This window comes from Podarcis liolepis, assembly GCF_965112155.1.
Source record: "Podarcis liolepis genome assembly, chromosome: 3".
Lineage (NCBI taxonomy): Eukaryota > Metazoa > Chordata > Lepidosauria > Squamata > Lacertidae > Podarcis > Podarcis liolepis.
Genome location: NC_139557.1, coordinates 42,855,077 through 42,862,861, shown reverse-complemented (window position 1 = coordinate 42,862,861; position 7,785 = coordinate 42,855,077). Strand labels below are relative to the sequence as shown.

The 7,785-nt window shown below is 44.3% G+C and overlaps 1 long non-coding RNA gene across 1 annotated transcript; it reads left to right on the top strand.

The window, feature by feature from the left end:
* Positions 1–6,035: 6,035 nt before the first annotated feature.
* Positions 6,036–7,406, top strand: LOC310704270. The gene is made up of 3 exons (XR_014524691.1): positions 6,036–6,180; positions 6,475–6,526; positions 7,300–7,406. It is a non-coding gene; the product is annotated as an uncharacterized lncRNA (long non-coding RNA).
* The last annotated feature ends 379 nt before the right edge of the window (positions 7,407–7,785 follow it).

The window sequence follows — 7,785 nt, the reverse complement described above, 5'->3', positions numbered from 1 at the left end:
AGCACCAGTGGCATAGCGTGGGGGGTGCAGGGGGGCCCAGCCGCACCGGGCGCAACATCTGGGGGGCGGGGCGCTCACGCTCGCACTCGCAGCTCTCTGCCCCTACCTGGCTCACTCACTCTCTCTCACTGCAGTGCTGGCTGTGCGAATCCGATCCGAGCCGCTGGGTCGCCGCCCACTGTGGAGGGGGGGTGCCAGGTGTGCGGTGCGGAGAGAGAGCGAGGGACTATCTGGGGGAGGGACAGTGCAGCGGCCGCCCAGCGCAGCGCTGAGCGCGGGAGAGAACCACACCAGACCAGCCCAGGCAGCAGCAAGAAGAAGCTGGCAGCAGCGGCAGGTTAGGGGTTAGGGGGCGCAAATTACTTGCCTTGCCCCAGGTGCTGACAACCCACTCTACGCCGCTGCAAAGCACTACACATTATAGTAAAACACAACAATATCCAGTAAATGTTAGTAGTCACCAGTCATCAATATCAAAAAGGGACATGGGTGGTGCTGTGGTCTAAACCTGATCAGAAGGTTGGTGGTTCGAATCCCCATGATGGGGAGAGCTCCCATTGCTTGATCCCTGCTTCTGCCAACCTAGCGGTTCGAAAGCACGTCAAAGTGCAAGTAGATAAATAGGTACTGCTCTGGCGGGAAGGTAAATGCCGTTTCCATGCACTGCTCTGGTTCACCAGAAAGTGGCTTAGTCATGCTGGCCACATGACCCGGAAGCTGTACGCCAGCTCCCGCGGCCAATAAAGCGAGATGAGCGCTGCAACCCCAGAGTCATCTGCGACTAGACCTAACGTTCAGGGGTACCTTTACCTTAAATTATCATCATGGCAACCAAGAACATAAAACAGGAGTCTCCAGTGGGATAGAGCTGCAGCAATAGCCTCCTGGCAACAGTGTCGCTGCAGTTGCTTACCAGATTGGGGTGAGTCAGGGCTGTGCAGTGCACTGCCAGGAGCACCAGATTGGCTCTGCAGGTGCACTGTGCAACCTTGACCTCACCATCAGCTTGCTCCTCACCATCCCTGTGAGCAGCACTGACGCTGTCACCAGAAGACTATTGCTTAGGCTCCACTAGATTGGACAAGCTGCTCCTGACATCAGGGAACTGGTATCAATGACCAGGGATCACTTGGGCAAACAGGTACATCTCCAACTGTTGGCACCATGCTTGGTGCCTTCCGGACCTCAACAGGGAGAACATTCCATATGGTAGGAACAACAATGGAGAAACGTGATCACACTCTTGAGTTTTTGCTCAGTATAAAGTAGAGAGAGGGGTGGGACAGAGAATGACCTGCAAACATCAGGTGTGGGTGTGCTGGGGTGTGTCTCTGAATGTAGGACAGCATATTTGTTGCTTGTAGGAGAACCTAAGTTACCTACTTCCACCTTGCTCAACCCAAATATTACAAATTCTGCATGTCTCCTTCCAAAGGTAGCCAAGCACAGGTAAGCATCATCCCTGAAATTTATCACCACTCAAGGAAGTGGTTAGCACTCTATCTATCTATCTATCTATCTATCTATCTATCTATCTATCTATATCTATCTATCATCTATCTATCATCTATGTTTTCTAGTTGTCAGCTTCCTTGGAGGTTTCCAGCCAGGACAGAAAGGCAGGGCATAAATATTTTAATAAACAAACAGTGAAATCTAAAATAGCTAACAATTTAGAATTTATGTTACGATTTAATATGTTCAAGCTCCAGCTCGTTGATAGAAGAAAAGACCATTGGTGAGTCCCCCCCTTTTTTCTTTTTGTTCCTTTTTAAAGCAGCACCTTAGCACCTTAGACCCAAGTTAGCTTCAGATAATAAACAAGCACTTGAAGCTCTCATGGCAGCCTTTGCTGCTTAATCAGTTAAAACTTTGGTTCATTCATCTACTGATTTAAATAAATTAAAACCTAGGGTCTTAACTTTTGCTACTGACAGGTAAATAATAATAATAATATGTCATCCATACTGTTCAGTGAGTATGGTCATGATTTCCCCTCGTCCATGAAACCTTAAAGCATTAGTCATAAATCCTTTATTTTCTATTAGAAAATGAATGCCACCTTTGTATAAATCACAGTGTAGAGAACTTAATAATCAGAAAACCTATATTTCTGCAAACTTGCACAATATACCCCCCCCTCCAGAGTTAAAGGTAAAGGTACCCCTGCCCGTACGGGCCAGTTGTGTCAGACTCTGGGGTTGCGTGCTCATCTCGCTCTAGAGGCCGTGAGCCGGCGCTGTCCGAAGACACTTCCGGGTCACATGGCCAGCGTGACGAAGCTGCAGCTGGCGAGCCAGCACCAGCGCAGCACACAGAAACGCCGTTTACCTTCCCGCTATAAAGCGGTCCCTATTTATCTACTTGCACTTTAAGAGTGCTTTCGAACTGCTAGGTGGGCAGGAGCTGGGACCGAACGATGGGAGCTCACCCCGCCGCGGGGATTCGAACCGCCGACCATACGATAGGCAAGTCCTAGGCACTGAGGTTTTACTCACAGCGCCACCCGCGTCCACTCCCCCCAGAGTTAGGGACCTTTAAATAAAGTAATATTTAATTCAAGGCAGTGGGGCTTCTTAGAAATCTAATAATCTGATACCCGTATCTTCGCTCATGCTTCTAGGGTCAAAGGAATACACATGCTCACAAGTACATCAACCTCATTTTGTTTCTTAATGGCCTTGCCAAAACCAGTTTGAAAACTTTGCATGTGCTTCAAAGATAGGATTATAGGGAAGAATTTTCAACAGGGTGTCATCTGGTTGTCTTAGGGAGCATACTCATGAGAATAGATACAAACTCTTCTTCTTTCCTTCAACTCCAGACAATGTAACATTAACTGCTTTAACCTCTAGGTAAGAACGCAATGCCATTATTTCAATGTTAGTTATTTACAGTGACTTCCCTCTCTGACAGCTGCTGTGCTGTATATTACAGAAATTACTTGCAACGAAGGTACTTGGTTGGAGACTACTTCAAATCACCAGCACTGACTGATGTCAGAACTTCAGGTACAATAAATTCACTGCAGTACTAATCTAGCTAGCAGACATGCTTTCGTGTTCTGTTTCAGAATGACGAGAAAGAAATGTGTTGACTGCAGAGCACCAGTAAATCTAGTGTGTTAGTTCTACACTGAAATAGACTTAATTCCCAATGAAATAGGAGGGCATCACATAGTTAGTAGTAACTTTTTGGACTGATTTAGATGGGACCTAAGTGCAACTGAATCAGGCTGCAGTCCAAATCCTACTTACCTGGGAGTAAGTCTTGTGGAATCTAAGTAGATATGGTTAGGAATGTACTGATACTGTAGATGCAGACCAACAGGAGTAATTCAGCTGAAAAGTTCATTCCTTTGTATTGTGATTGTATTTAGGATGGAGCTTAAAGGTGCCAGGCGAAAGGATGCAGTATAAATAAATAATGAAATAACAGCCAGTGCTTTTCAGTATCAATTGACACATGACAGCATTTGACATGCAAACGGTATTTGATTGCAGCTGACAGCTAAGCATCAGTAGCAGTCCACTTAGCATCCTGAGCTGAAATGTAACTGCAGTCAGTATTTAGCAGTTTGCTTCCAGCAGCATTAAGTAAATTCAACCAAACAGGAAATATTATTAACACAAGGGGACAGGCAGGTTGTTGTTTAGTCGTGTCCGACTCTTTGTGACCCCATGGACCAGAGCACACCAGGCAGGTAGCACACACAAAGGAATGCTAATATAAAATTTCAGTCCCAACAGTTGAACGCTAGGTTTTTATTTTAAAATGCAAACTAGAAATCCAAGATTTGATTTTGGGAAATTTGGTGCATTTTATAATTTCCGGGGGGTGGGGGGGTAACTTCAGCTCTACTTTTCACTCGGCACATTTAAAGATAACCAGGAGTCTTGGTACTTCTTGGGCTGTATGTTTTCTTAGGCAGCTCCTAGTTATGTTTTCATTTCTAACTTTTTGTGCTATGGAGCAATGCTCCGCTCTGCCTTTCTTGCCTATATGAGTACCCTTAGCGTTCTTGAAACTCAGGTGTGATCGTCTTGTGAAATGAAAATACTTTCACAGAACCCAATGGGCGTTTCAAAGCTGACCTTATTTTATTATATTTTGCTCAAGCGTCTAATCTCAGTGGAGTTCTTTACATTGCCATTCTCCCTCAGCTGCTTTATCACCTTCCAAATCACGCTGTCTGAGAATTTCAGTAATGTGTTTACGCCCTCTTCTAGATCATCAGCAAATGCTTCAATAAGCCTGGACCTCAGGGTGATCCCATTATAGACTTTGAGCCATCCAGCAGGCAGAATTGTTGTTCTATCTGCTTCCTTTTTTCTTTTTCTTTTAACAACTGTGTGCTCCTAGCCAGAAGTCCATGAACTTTTAAACAGATATCAAGTTGCTTTATTTTATTTTTTTCCATTTGATGAATGTGAACAAGGGTGGGCCCTCTCACACTGTCAGTGCCTCAAATGTTGTCTGTCATCCCCATTAATCAGGTAAGCACAAAGCCTTTATTCAGTGCTATTTTTTCCCTAGAAAATAGGTGCCGGAACTCACAACAAACGCCTGCCTTCTTCTCTTAGAATGGCAATGGCACCCACCTGAAAGGTGCCAGAACTGAGTTCCAGCTGAACTAAAGCCCTGCCTTTATGGGAGTTTGCCTTAGAGAATGCAAAGTCACCTACTGGTAGGTTAGCCATCCACAATTATTTTGTTTATTGATTACTAACCTTTTCTTGCTGCTGCTGTTACTCAGCTAATTATGTATTTCCCAACTTCCCACTACCTAAAGAGTAAAAACCTTCTATAGTTGTTATTGGGTTCATTTGCTTGGTAAATAATGACTCAGGACTTGATTACTGTAGTTAATTGTCTTTCTTCTTACATTGCTATTGCTTTATATTATTGGATTACTTTTCTTAGATTTATTTTTACATTTTGTATTGATCTCCCATATTATGCCTGTTAATTTTTGATGCTGTTGCTGCTTGCTAAAGCTGTAATTGTGTCTTTGGGGCCAACTAGTCGGTCAGGGCAGAGCTGCTTTTGGTTAGCTCACTGAACAAAATATCTGAAAGGGCCTTGAAGATAAGTTGCCTACCTTTGTTGAAATACCTTCTGCTCTGTGCAACTGCTATACTACAACAGTTGGCAAATAGGCAAGTAGATAAGGCACCACCCAACCTTGTGTGGGATGTTTGCGTCTCATTTTAGTTGAGCAAATCTGTCTTTCTTATGTTAGTCAACTTTTGGTTGCATCCAAAAGTTATACGAGAAGAACACCACTTACTTGGGAGAGCTTTTCCTTAACTTCCTACCCATTGCTGCTATTTGTGCCCCATGTAAGGCCTCTCCTGGGGAGCAGGGATCTTTAGGAAAGGCCTGTGAGGGCAGGGAGAATTGCCAAAAAACCAAGCCGAGGCAACTTCTAATTTCCCCGTCACACCCCATGAGCTTCATAGCTGAGTGGGGATCGGAACTCAGATGTCCCCAGCAGTGGCATAGCATGGGTTGTCAGCACCCGGGGCAAGGCAAGTCATTTGCGCCCCCTAACCCGTGGATTTGTGCCCCCTATGTTGCGCCCGGTGTGGCCGGCCCCCCCCTGCACCCCCCACGCTACGCCACTGGTCCCCAGTCTAAGTACAACACATTCACTAAGCCACACTAGCTCTTAATAATTCACAGAAAAGTAATAATCGTGGAAGTTAATTGCCCTTACAGGGATATATCCGTTATCCATCCTACCTTTCCTATTCCCTTACTTTGTGGGAGCGTGAGATTTCAAATCTTTGGAGTGCAGATCATTTCCCCATGAAATATTAGATGCTGTGCTGCTGATGTGATTGGCCTGTGAATTCTTTCAGCAATGTCTTCAGACTTGTCATAGTTACGAATGCTTGTGCTGCTGAGAACAGCAACAGATCAGATGGCAGTGAGGTAGGGTGGGGTGAGGTGTCCACCAACGAGACAGCCGACGTTAACCTTCATTGTTGTCATATGTGTTGGCTATAGGTCATTCCTCCCCACTCAACGAGCCCAGCAGTTTGATGCAATGACAAGCGAGGATGACACCAGACAAGAAGATCTGGGGCTTCCTCAAAAAACTTTGGCGCTTTGAGGCAGCAATGTGAACCTCTACGGGGTTGGAAATAAGGAATAAACTGAAGACCACTTAATAAGGTGAGTTACCAGAAGCAGAAGCAAAATTCTTCTCACTAACCCCCTTTCCCTGTATCTGATCATTTGTAGGTTCGCTGCCCCAGAAATGTCAGGTAAAGAGGTGATTCCAGAGTTTGCTTCCTCCATTGTTACTGAAATGTCGGGTCTTTCACTCGGCTAATTAAAAGCTGTTGATGAAACGAGTGTGATGTAGCCTTTTGGCCTGTCCCTGAATACCCAATCATAAAACTGCTTGAAGTCTGAGATCTTACACCATTACAGCACAGCTGATTCATACTTCCCTTTTCAAATTAGTACAGGAGGAACCTGACTTTAAATGGCAAAACTCTGCTATCAAATGTTAATGGTGAATATTTATTTAAATGGTCAGATTTTTTGACAAGGAACACAGAAACAAGGCCCCAATCCTTTTCCAATTGTCCTTTCCAGATCAGTTCTGGGAAGCTCCACCATTTAAACAAATTACCTTTCAGAACTGATGGTGCCTTGCAAAACATTTTGCTATGTAAACTCTTTTATTCCCCCCCCCTGCCACATACAAAGTGGGTACTCTTGGCCCCCTTGCAGTGTTAAGTAAATTAAGCGACATTCCACTCCAAACATTTCAGAGAAATGTCCCCCTGCTCCCTGATTTCGGCGAGGATTTCATTTCAGCCCCTCATAACAAATGGTCATGACTAGTACCAGTTCCAGTGACTCTGGAAAGTATCTCTGGATGACGTGCATTTCCATCAGGAAAGATGAGAACGTGAACCCATAATCATCCTGTATAGGGATACCAAGGATCACCTAGCACTGGCCTAATGTGTGTGGTGCTCAACATATAGGAATCCATTCATTTTGACAGATCCATGCTCACATTGCTGAGTGTCCTTAGTCTTTAACACTATGGCAAGGAAGAAAAACCTTATTGGGTTCCAACTCCCATCAGTTTCAGCCAGCACAGCTAATGGTCATTAAAGCTGTGCCAACCTTTATGTTTGGGGTGGGGGTTGGAATCTTGGAATCTTGTTTCATACATATATAGTGGCATTTGATGAGAGTTCCTTTGTACGTTGCATAAATCCCTTACTACAAGAGCAAAACCAACGTCTGAAATGGAATGTTTCTCTTCTCTAGGAATATCAGTCAAGCCCTTTACTTCAGGACAAGCTAGTCAGATGGGCGAGATCCCTCTCCTTCCTAACGAGTCTGCAAATAAACATTTGTGCAATATGTTTCATGAATATGGCTCCTGTGGTTTCTTCTTCCACTAATTTCAATCCTCTTCAGGCGTAGTCAGTGTGATGGCAGCCAGTTGTTGTTGGACAACAATGCCCACTGTTCCTAACTATTGGCCATGTTGGCTGGGGCTGATAGGAGTTGGTGTCCAAAAACATCTTGAAGGGACCAAATTGACTACCCCATGCTAACATTATTATTTTTTCATATCCCATGTGAAAAGTTTCTAGTAATTCTAATTGGCTTGCAATATTTAAGATTTAATGATTTGGTTTTGGTTTTTTCCCCCACCTTAGCATGAGAAAAGTCATTTCATTAATATTTTTTGCCACTAACGTGTTTCTAATTAATGTAAGTGTAGCTGTGAAACTGAATATCTCCTTA